Here is a 12,660-nt window from a genome sequence, read left to right as displayed (position 1 = left end):
TCGATCTTGTAATGTTACTAGGAACTGTAACCCCACTTTTCATGGTGTGGAGAGTAGTCATGACATAGAGTTAGTTATAGAAAGAGAATGCAGGGATAAAGTTATGTGTAAAAATGACAATGATGAGAATGAGTTCACCACAGGGGTATGTGTTACTGGTAATGAAAATGAGGGGCAGCCACAGGACAGGGCTTCTGCTCCTGTTTTCACATTGACAAACTCCCAACTGCAGCTGATGGAAGAATTTATTGATGATGACCCAGCAGAGATTTCATTTTTTGCTGGCGGGTCTGAGGCCTTTTCTTATTATGGTAACATAGACATGACTGGGTCTAGTATGTCTAGGCGTCTGCAAGACTCACCTACACTATCCAACCACCATATACTGCAGCAGAGTCTGCTGCCCCTGTTGTCTGGCCCTAGTCATTACTATCCAGAGCTTTCAGGTGTGAATATAGATGAGGATTTTAGATTTGAAGATGGAAATGACTTCAATGGGAATGCACGACCTTCAGACACCTCTGAGCTTTTTGAGGTGAAAGCACAAGCCAGTCGAATGCAGTGTCTCTTGAGTCCATCAGAGACCAGCTCATTGATCAATTGCAGGTCAGAAAGCAGTTCCCTCAATCTGCCTCTCAATGGAGTTGCAGCCTTAAACCTGTCAGCATCTGCCAACCACTCTGGGGCCAGTTCGATGGTAAACTTCCCAGCATGCTCTGTGCGCTCAGAGTCTAGTTCTGCCTTCCAGTTTAATGACATCGTTGACCAACTGGAGCAGCTCAGCTACCCACCAACCATGACAGAAGACTCCAGTAGCACGGACACAGACTCCTGGGATTCAGAAACTGGAACGCCCCTGGATGTGAACCTCTTCTTTAGCAATCCTTTTGTGCAGGTCTCCCGGGATAATTTCGCTTTTGATTTTCAGAATAATTTGAGAAACTTCCCCCATGAAGACCAGAATGAGAAGCTCCCCATGGATCTTTGATAGCTCTTTTTACCCCTTTCTTTAATTTGACCAAGTATTTCAGAGTTGTATTTTAATTGCAGAGGCATTACTTGCATCACTTGGCACATGGGATAGTATTTGCAAGTAACTTGATTAGACTAGAATACAAAGTGGCATTCACCTTGGGTTCCCAGCTTTTGTACCGCGTTACCATAAACTGTGCAGAAAGCTTAGAATGTAATAGGCTTCAGTATGTGCAGTGCTAACCTCTTGCAGGGCCAATGGGTTAATATTTTCCCAGTGAATTTGCCATATTTCTTTCTGCACCTCACATTCAATATAGATAAAATTCTAAGTTTCTGCTTAGAATGCATTATTTTTATGCCAGAGGTAATGGAAGTTTTAGCAATCAGTATACCATCAGTTAGTGATTTGTTCTTTATGATAAATTTTATTATTATTTTTTTAATGAGTTATGTTGTCTATACTATGAAGGATACTATTTTAGACAAATTTATGTAGTGCAGATACTTATAAGGTTTACCTCATTCAGTTCAGCAGAAGTGGAGGAAGTGCCGTTATGGAAGAACTAGACAGTTTTCATTGTGTTCATGTGGCCTGCGTGTTGTCATTGTCTCCTCAGCTGGCATGTTTGAATCAAATCCAATTCAAACTCATTGATGTCAGAAGCACTGAGGTATACAGACTGAACAAGCAGTCAATGCCATAACTTATTTTGCCATCCTGATTTAATCAGTGTCGATACAGGATAATGAGGGAACTAGATCAAGGAATGCAGAGTTGATCCGCATTTGAAAGGAATAGCAAACAGTAGGTTCAGTTTTGCATTGTTTTGTACCTTGGCTGTTGTTATGACAGGATTTACCACCAAAACCAGATGATTAATTTTAAAGCCTTGTCCTAGACCCATCCTAGCCTTTCCAGCTATTTTAACAAGAATTTTGGACCATCAGAACACTCTTGAGGTGGAGGCAATCCCTGTATATTGTGTAATGTAGTGAAAATACCAGAATAAGTCCAGCCATCAGAGACTGGACTTTGTTGGTAGAGTTAACTGGGGCTCTTACAGAAGTTGAAACCTTTGGGAATCTGAACATATAAAACCAGGAACCAGCTTAAATTTTCCACTTTTTTAGAGGGTAAGTGCCACTTGTAGTTTGAAATAGGCCTGCGTTCTAGAGGCTGGTTTACTCCTTGAGTTCCCCAGTAAAGTGAGAATTCTTAAAGGGGTAGTATAATATATTTTAGTTTTTCCTAATGAATGAATTTGTAACCTTTTTGTTCCTGCATCTTAATGTAGCACTGATATTTTCTTAGAGGTTATTGGCTATGGAACTTGTATGTAAACTCCCGGTGTGTGTGTGTGTGTGTATGTGTATATATCTATATATAAATATATACACACACACACACACACAGAGCATGCACTTAAACGTTGTGACCCAAAGAAGCTTGACATCTGATAAACATATGTACAGTACTGTTATTATACATACAGTATACAGTCTCCGTTAACTGACGTTAGGCTTACTTGAAGTAATCAGTTATAGTCCTCTGCACACTATTGAGTCTGTGAGTTCCATAGAGTACATCTGCCAGATGGTAAAAACTGTCATAGCACTGACATCCAGTGGCCTCCAGATAGGCCCGCACTGTGTTGAGACTCTCCAGTGCTCTTGCAAAAGTGACAGAAGGAGGTTGTTGAATTTCGTCAGCATGAGCCTCGCTGCTCATTTCATCATCTGTTTCATCATCAGCCGTTGTTGCCAGTGTGTAGGCGCATATCTCGACATCAGTGCTGTTGTCAGCTGTTTGTAGATTGTAATCAACAGCTATGTAGGGATGAAACTCCTCTTCAGTAACACCGGCTGGGATGTCAATAACTTGTTCATCTGACGTGTTTGCAACAGCTGCATCTGTTTCGTCCCTCTCCACATCCTTAACAAAGCTTGCCCGCTTATAGCAGTTCACAGTGGTTGCCTGTGTAACATGATTTCAGGCTTCTTTCTGCATATATAGGGAATCCAACAGTGATAGATTACAAGCCAGTTCAACAGCACGTTTATCCTTGCCAGTCTGGTCATCCATAATGGTCATCAGACGACATAGCACAAGAGCCCGATAATGTTGTTTGAAATTGGCTATTATGCCCTGATCCATAGGTTGGATCAGAGAGGTAGTGTTTGGTGGCAGGAAGACCACCTTGACGTTAGACAGCCTGACATCATTCCTGTGTGCAGCACAATTATCACAAAGCAACAAAATCTGACGCTTTTGTGCCCGCATTCTAGTGTCTAACTTCTTTAGCCACTGCTTCCAAATTTCCCCAGTCATCCATGAATTTGCGTTAGCCTCGTATGACACAGGAAGTTACTTAACTTTCTTGAAGCAGCGGGGCTGTTTGCTCTTTCTAGTGACGAGGGGTTCCAACTTCTCACTCCCATCCATATTGCAGCAAAGGAGGATTGTCAGTCAGTCCTTCGATGTTTTACTTCCTGTAGTTTCGGCTTGTTTGAATGCAAGTGCTCCATCAGGAATCGCTTGCCAGTAGATACCGTTTTCATCAGCATTGAAAATGTCACAAGGTGCAAACTCGTTCAAGATGATAGGAAGAACTGAAACAACCCAATTTTCAGCACCAAAGTCATCAGCGTCTTGTTTCTCACCATGCTGTTTCTTGAATTTTATGTTGTTCCTCTCCTTCCATCTTTCCAACCATCCAACAGTGGCTTTGAATTCAGTTAGTCCAAGACTTTTAGGTAGCTGGTTAGCTTTCTCCATAAGCAGTGGACCACTGACAGGAAACTATCTGCTCCTGACTCGAGGAAACCACCAAAGAAGAGCATCTTCTACCTCCTCAGCTTTTCCCGCCCATTTTCGTTTCCGTTGTGGAGTGGAGGAGTGGCCTAGTGGTTAGGGTGGTGGACTTTGGTCCTGGGGAACTGAGGAACTGAGTTCAATTCCCACTTCAGGCACAGGCAGCTTCTTGTGACTCTGGGCAAGTCACTTAGCCCTCCATTGCCCCATGTAAGCCGCATTGAGCCTGCCATGAGTGGGAAAGCGCGGGGTACAAATGTAACAAAAATAAAAAATAAATTTGTATTGCTTTGCCAGTCTTCCAGAAGCTGGTCTTTCTGCTTCAAGCTATGTGAAATTTGACTGGGATTGACACCATATTCTTTAGCAATAGATGCTTGACTTTGTTTGTTTTCTAATTTTTTAAGAACTTCTATTCGTTCAGCCAGTGTTAAAGTCTTACAGTTCTGCCGCGATGATGACGACGACGACCCCAGTGTACACTCTAACAACATTCTTTCGCTTATTCTGCCTGTGGCAGTTAAAGGGGCGGTAAATTTGAAATCTCGGTTGTCAGGCGCTAATCGGCTTCCATATTCCGTGCGCGCGCTTATGCAGAGTTTTTCCTGCAGAGGAGCGGTCTTAAACTATGCATGTAAGTGAATCTTGCACTTATCAGTGGTGCGCTAAACCGAAGTTTGTCACCATAGAAATTGATGGCGCCAAAAACGAGACCGAAGTACGGCGTGCAATTAAACAGAGCATGTGCTTATTCAACGTGCACTTAAATGGAGTGCACTGTATATAAATGAGAGCTCATCCTTTTTTTTATATTTAAATTTGTTTATTGATTTATCGTTTAAACAAAATAAACTAAATCCACAAGAATAATCTTGCTACAGAAACACAGCTCCATATACAAAACATTGTTGTTATATACATATACAGTGGGGGAAATAAGTATTTGATCCCTTGCTGATTTTGTAAGTTTGCCCACTGACAAAGACATGAGCAGCCCATAATTGAAGGGTAGGTTATTGGTAACAGTGAGAGATAGCACATCACAAATTAAATCCGGAAAATCACATTGTGGAAAGTATATGAATTTATTTGCATTCTGCAGAGGGAAATAAGTATTTGATCCCCCACCAACCAGTAAGAGATCTGGCCCCTACAGACCAGGTAGATGCTCCAAATCAACTCGTTACCTGCATGACAGACAGCTGTCGGCAATGGTCACCTGTATGAAAGACACCTGTCCACAGACTCAGTGAATCAGTCAGACTCTAACCTCTACAAAATGGCCAAGAGCAAGGAGCTGTCTAAGGATGTCAGGGACAAGATCATACACCTGCACAAGGCTGGAATGGGCTACAAAACCATCAGTAAGACGCTGGGCGAGAAGGAGACAACTGTTGGTGCCATAGTAAGAAAATGGAAGAAGTACAAAATGACTGTCAATCGACAAAGATCTGGGGCTCCACGCAAAATCTCACCTCGTGGGGTATCCTTGATCATGAGGAAGGTTAGAAATCAGCCTACAACTACAAGGGGGGAACTTGTCAATGATCTCAAGGCAGCTGGGACCACTGTCACCACGAAAACCATTGGTAACACATTACGACATAACGGATTGCAATCTTGCAGTGCCCGCAAGGTCCCCCTGCTCCGGAAGGCACATGTGACGGCCCGTCTGAAGTTTGCCAGTGAACACCTGGATGATGCCGAGAGTGATTGGGAGAAGGTGCTGTGGTCAGATGAGACAAAAATTGAGCTCTTTGGCATGAACTCAACTCGCCGTGTTTGGAGGAAGAGAAATGCTGCCTATGACCCAAAGAACACCGTCCCCACTGTCAAGCATGGAGGTGGAAATGTTATGTTTTGGGGGTGTTTCTCTGCTAAGGGCACAGGACTACTTCACCGCATCAATGGGAGAATGGATGGGGCCATGTACCGTACAATTCTGAGTGACAACCTCCTTCCCTCCGCCAGGGCCTTAAAAATGGGTCGTGGCTGGGTCTTCCAGCACGACAATGACCCAAAACATACAGCCAAGGCAACAAAGGAGTGGCTCAGGAAGAAGCACATTAGGGTCATGGAGTGGCCTAGCCAGTCACCAGACCTTAATCCCATTGAAAACTTATGGAGGGAGCTGAAGCTGCGAGTTGCCAAGCGACAGCCCAGAACTCTTAATGATTTAGAGATGATCTGCAAAGAGGAGTGGACCAAAATTCCTCCTGACATGTGTGCAAACCTCATCATCAACTACAGAAGACGTCTGACCGCTGTGCTTGCCAACAAGGGTTTTGCCACCAAGTATTAGGTCTTGTTTGCCAGAGGGATTAAATACTTATTTCCCTCTGCAGAATGCAAATAAATTCATATACTTTCCACAATGTGATTTTCCGGATTTAATTTGTGATGTGCTATCTCTCACTGTTACCAATAACCTACCCTTCAATTATGGGCTGCTCATGTCTTTGTCAGTGGGCAAACTTACAAAATCAGCAAGGGATCAAATACTTATTTCCCCCACTGTACATAGGTTTGTTACATTTAAGGTTAGCTTCCTTAGACCACAACAAGTGCGGGGCGTACTCAATTTAGGGAAGATTCAAAAAGAAAGAAAAAAAACTATGTCTAAACTTGACGAGTGCGTGTCTCTGTTTATTCTATCTAACGTCAGTTCTGTTGTTTAGCATCCAGAAAAAACTTGAGCTGCTCCGGTACAAAGAAAACATGTTTGACCATCCCTATTTTCACTATACATTTACAGGGGTATACTAACAAAAAGGTTCCTCCCAGCTCTAAAGTCTTTGATTTTAAATTCAAAAATTCTTTCCTCCGTTGTTGCGTTTGTTTAGTTACGTCTGGGAACATCATTATCTTTGCTCCACCAAAAGGAGTTTTTGCATTTCGAAAATATAATCGTAGTATGGAGTTCAAATCCTGTTCAAACACAAAGACCACAAGAAGAGTGGCCCTTTCTGTCACATCCTCTAGGGACTGCTCCAATATTGCGGAAATATCTTTTAAACCTTCACTTTTATCCTGTACCATAGGATATTGAGCTCCACCTCTCATTCCTTCAATATTTCTCTTCGGAATATAAAAGATTTTACTTACTGGTGGTATAGTCTCTTTTGACATTTTCAAATTCTCCATTAAATATCTACGAAATAAATCCATTGGGGTATATCCTAATAATTTTGGAAAGTTCAAAAGTCTTAAGTTCAACCTCCTGTTAAAATTTTCAATTTGTTCAATTTTTCTCTGTATAAGAATTCTTTCTTTAACTACTGTTGATTGAAACTCTTTGAACTTTTCCATTTCTTTTTGAAGCGGTGTCACGCACGTTATTAGATCGGATTTAACAGATTCCACAGTAGTTTTTAAATCCTCAAACTTTTGATTTAAAAGACTTACTTCACTGGAAGATCTTTGAAGGGTTTGGTCCATCTTAGTTAGCATCTGCCAAATTCGTTCTAGATTTAACTCCGGTTGATTTTCTGGGGCCTTCATTCGGGCCTCTTCGCCCAGCATTTTTGTCTGCGTCGGTAGTTCCCCACTGAATCGCATCCCTGCTCCACTTCCGGAAGGGGGATGTTTCTCCTCTATCGGCGCAGTTAACGCTGGACACGGAGGAACTGTCGGTGCAGGGGGGGAAAGCGATGTTTCTTCGCCCAGCAGCAGGTCCCCTTCCCTGGGAATCGCTGCATCGAGCTCCTCTACCCTGCGACTCTGAGAGACTCCGGAGAAAAAGTGCTCCAAGGTTGGTTGTTGTTGCGGGGAGGAGGCCGAAGTCGGAGGGGGAACTGACCTCACCGTCCCCTTCCTTTTCGTATGAGGCATATTTGTTTCTTTGCGGATTATGTGAGAAAAAACAACACAAACTCTCGGAGCTAACTTAAAACACCTCCGGTCACGTCGCCATCTTGGAAACGCCCCCACATCTCGAGAGCTCATCCTTTTTAAGCTTTGAGGACCCTTTATTCACTATAGTGTAAACTGACTTTTCTGTAGGAGCCAATAAGATTTTGGGTTTCCTTTATTTTGCACTACAGAAAATGTTTTAGCCTTGTCTCATAAGTTTCAGTTGTTTTCTGATTGCTCATTTTTCTTCTTTTATTGCAATAAGAGAGGCCAGCATGCCAGTGGGTTTTATTTTTTGTTTTTTTTTTTAACACAAGTTTCTAATGTAGGTAATCTGAGATGCAAAATTTTAAATTGCAACCTAATGGAAATAATGCTCAACAACCAACTGTGATACTTTTTATTGGACTAAAAATGTACTTGTGACTAGTTTTTGAGAGCTGTTACCCCCTTACCAGATAAATGCAATGATTTGAAAAATAACTAAAAATGTATTATTTTGCTAGTAGAATGAAAAGGTATCTACAACTTATTGTTTGATCATTTTATATTTCAAAACGGGAGTCCAGGGAGTAGGATAGATAGGCTGTTCCAAAAGGACCAAGAGAGACGTAAGTTCAAAGGATGATCTTTATTGAAACAACTCAATAGACTCGACGCAGCTACTGTGTTTCGGCGTGAAAACGCCTATCTCAGGAGTCTCGTGTTGGTGGTGGCACAAAGGTAGATGACATTTTGCTGATCGAAGTTACTAGCGTGTTTACAGACTTCGGATCTACTTTGTTCATGTTGTTTTGGAAACCGTCATCTACCTTTGTACCACCAACATCACGAGACTCCTGAGGCAGGCGTTTTCACGCCAAAACACAGCAGCTGTGTTGAGTCTATTGAGTTGTTTCAATAAAGATCATCCTTTGAACTTACATCTCCCTTGGTCCTTAAGAGCCTATCTACCCTACTCCTTGGACTCCCTCTTGCATAGGGACTGTGTACATAGGGACTGTGTGTTTCTCCACCTTGTGTGACATTTCAAAGTGGACCAAGACCACAACAAACTACTTCATTTACATAAGTGGACCAAGACCACAACAAACTACTTTATTTACATAATAGAGCAAATTGGTGCACAAATTTAAAAATTCAATAAGGAAAATATAATAAACTAGCAGACACTTGAAAAACTCCTGTAAAAACCTGTTGGTTAGAAATAAATGTAAACATTTTGTCAGTTGTAAGTTTCCGTGTATTCATTTAGAAGGCCCACCCATGAAAGCCAGTTAATACAACACGCGGGCACACACTGCATGATAATGCAGTACTATCTTCAGTGTTACATTGGGCTATGTGCATATTTGTTTTACAGACAAAGGCACATCTGTGAATTTAAGTTAAAACAGACAGGCTACTACTGTATCTTTTAATCTGGCTTTTCTCTTCAAAACACATTCTTCACCACACATTCTGTTCCCATGTATTGTGGTGGCCTTGAAAAAGGAACACCAGCCCCCTTGCTTCTTCATTAACAAGCTTAATTCTAACTATTTTATTTTTCTTTTTTTAATGCTTTATCATTTAATCCTTGCTTTATCTATGGGCACTGGGCCTAAACTCACATTTACAATTTACTTCTGATGACCAAAGATTCTATGGAATTTAATTTCCATTAGTCACATATTACTTAAACATTTCACCTTTATAAACATAGAGGACAATTCTGTAACCAGGCACCTCCATTTCGGCATCTGGATGCACCACGGGGAATGCGTATTTTGTAACATCTGAGCGCATAGATTATGTGTTAGAATACTACCATAATTTGGTGGAAGCATGCGTACGTTTAGGCGCACCACACTTAGGCCAGGGCTATGGCATGCATAAAAGGGCATGCTTTAGGTGTGGTACTTACCTGCTTAACTTATAGTATTCTGTAAGTTGTGCTTATAAGTAGGAGGCACTCCTACGTCTCACCCCTGCTCTGCCAACGTGTATGCTGTTTTGTATTTACATGCTAAGGCAGTTGTGTATTGTATATATATTACAGAATACCTCTCTCACATTTCCACATATATGAGCTGAACAGGCTTATCTCAGGTTTTGTGCCGCCCTCAAATGCACCTCTTCTCCCTGCTTCCCCCTCCATTGGTTAGGCTACTGGTTTAGCAGGTAATCCTCTGGGTTTTTCTTTTTGTATGTGTTTGTTTTCTATCCTATCTGATTATTGTAGTTTTTTGTTTTTTTTTTAGTTATATTTGTACCCTACGCTTTCCCACTCATGGCAGGCTCAATGCGGCTTACATATACAGGTACTTATTTGTACCTGGGGCAATGGAGGGTTAAGTGACTTGCCCACAGTCACAAGGAGCTGTGCCTGAAGTGGGAATTGAACTCAGTTCCTCAGTTCCCCAGGACCAGAGTCCACCACCCTAACCACTAGGCCACTCCTCTCCCTTCCTCCTTTGATGTATTTTAGTGTTGTATACTGCTTTGTTTTTCTTTTAAGGCGGTACATCAAGCCTCTTTTAAACATTACACATTAAACATTATTCATTGAAAATTGAAGTCTGCCCTCCATACCGTCTTGCTGTCCTTTCCTCTCCCTTAGAGATACTATGTACTTGTCCCAAGCTTCCTTGAATTCAGCTACAGTCTTTGTCTCCGCCACCTCTACTGGGGGGCTGTTCCATGCACTCACCACGCTATCTATGAAGAAGTGTTTATTAGGTTACTTTTGAGTCTGTCCCCCTTCACCTTCATCCTGTGCTTCCTCATTCCAGAGCTTCCATTCAATTGAAAGAGACTCACCTGTGTATTTATGCCACAGAGATATTTAAATGCCTCTATCATATCGCTCCTCTCCCACCCTTTTTCCAAAGTATACATATTGATTTATTTGTCCGTCCTTTAAGCTTTATGACAAAGATCACTGGCCATTTTAGTAGCCACCTTCTAGACCGACTCCATCCTGTTTATATTTTTTGAAGGTGCAGTCTCCAGAATTGTACGCAGTACTCTAAACGAGGTCTCACCAGATACTTTTATATAGAGTTGTTATCACCTCCTTCTGCAGGCCATTCGTTTTCCCTATGCACCCAAGCATCCTTCTGGCTTTTTCCATCATCTTCTCTACGTGTTTGGCCATCTTAAGTTCATCACATATGATCACACCCCAAGTCCTGCTTCTCTTTCATGCACAGAAGTACTTCAGTTTCTAAACTGTACCACTCTCTCGGGTTTTTGAAGCCCAAATACATGACTCTGCATTTTTGTAGCATTAAATCTTAGCAGCCAAATTCTGAACCATTCTTGTTAAGCTTCTTTTATACCTGGAGCAATGGAGGGTTAAGTGACTTGCCTAGAGTCACAAGGAGCTGCAGTGGGAATCAAAGCCCGGTTATTAGGCCACTGCACTAATCAGGTAGCTACTCCTAGGTCCGTCCTTATGTTATCCACCCCATGAGGAATGTCTACCTCATTGCAGGTTTAGGTATAATCTGCAAAGAGGTAAACTTTTTCAGAGGGCCTTTCAGCAATATCACTTACCAAAATCTTAGAAAGAGCTGGTTCAAGAACTGATCCTTGCAGCATACTATTGGTAACATTCGTTTCCCTAGAGTGAGCTCCACTTACCACTACCCTTTGCTGCCTTCCACTCAACCAATTCCTAATCAAATCACTCACTTTAGGGTCGGTACTGATGATACTCAGTTTATTTATAAATGAATCTAAGTACACCACATCTAGTGCTATTCCTGACTCTAACTCTGCCCACCCAGTCAAAGAAATTAATTAGATTTGTCTGACAAGACCTGCCTCTAGTGAAACCATGCTGCCTCAGGTCTAAGGAAATAAATATACACTTTCAAAAGTTCTTATCTCGTGTTGTCCCAGGAAAGGCTTTTACCAGTGCAGACTGATTCTCTTTAGACATTTTCAGGCAGTGCTCAGAGGCAGAGGTGTGGTGGTATGGTTGGCCATGCTAGAATCTGTAATGCTTTCAAGTGTAGGGTTCCATTCCTAATCTAGAAACTCCAGCCCCAGAACAAGGGAAAGATTAGGTTTTATTCATAAGATACTATCTGTTGAATTAGCCATGGCACCCAGCTTAGATCAGTAGTACGTTTAAGAATGTACAGCAGTGGCGTAGCCACAGGTGGGCTTGGGTGAGCCAGGGCCCACCCATTTATGGCTCAGGCCCACCCAACAGTAGCACATGTTTAGTGGCAACTGGTGGGAATCCCAAGCTCCGCCAGCTGAAGATTTTCCCCTGATGGTAACGAAAATGCTACTCTCCATGACACCTGCGCATGCTCAGTTTTCAGTGCATGCCTGCTGCCAAGGTGGAATGAAGCGTTTTCCCACCAGCTGAGAATTGGTTCTTTTTTTTTTTGGGGGGGGGGGGGGGGGAGAACTCTTGGTGCCCACCCAATTCTTGCCTAGGCCCACCCAAAATCTGTTGTCTGGCTACGCCCCTGATGTACAGGTCAAATTTGTCCTTTGATAGGGCTCTGAATTAGATTTGTTTTTCTTCATTTTATTATAATGTTATGATTTAATAAGACTTTCATATATTAAAAATAAATAAAGTATTCCTCCCTGGTAATGAAGTACATGAGTGCTAATTTAACTGATAAGTCTTTTAGTATATTGTTGTAAAATTTTGTCTTGGTAGTAGTTCCTCACCTTGGTTTGAAGGATAATGAAAACAAAAGAAAATGCTCCTCCTCTTATTAAGAAGCAGAATACTAGTTCATGAACTTTACCCTCCTCTACTTGAAGTCCTCTGAGTAAATCGAAAGCTTTAGTTTACCTTAGGCTGGCCCTTCTTTCTGGGACCAGGCTTGCTCTAGGTAGTAAGGATTTCTGTTTGTAGAAGAGAGGTTGCTAAGCACTTCACCCTACCTCAGTAGTAGCTCAGTTGGGGATCCTGGGTGACAGTTGAGTCTGTGGTGGTGTTCAGTGCTCTCCGGTAGTTGATGAGAAGATCCTGATGCTGTAAAATGCATTGAGCCTTGGTATTTGTG

General features: G+C 42.0%; 1 protein-coding gene across 3 annotated transcripts in view; it reads left to right on the top strand.

The window, feature by feature from the left end:
• Positions 1-12,660, top strand: part of FARP2 (FERM, ARH/RhoGEF and pleckstrin domain protein 2) — a 750,352-nt gene that overhangs the window by 459,275 nt on the left and 278,417 nt on the right. The gene's annotated exons all lie outside the window — the stretch shown is intronic.

This window comes from Microcaecilia unicolor, chromosome 10 (genome assembly GCF_901765095.1).
Source record: "Microcaecilia unicolor chromosome 10, aMicUni1.1, whole genome shotgun sequence".
NCBI lineage: Eukaryota > Metazoa > Chordata > Amphibia > Gymnophiona > Siphonopidae > Microcaecilia > Microcaecilia unicolor.
The sequence above is the reverse complement of the archived record's forward strand: the minus strand, read 5'-3'. Positions and strand labels throughout refer to the sequence as shown.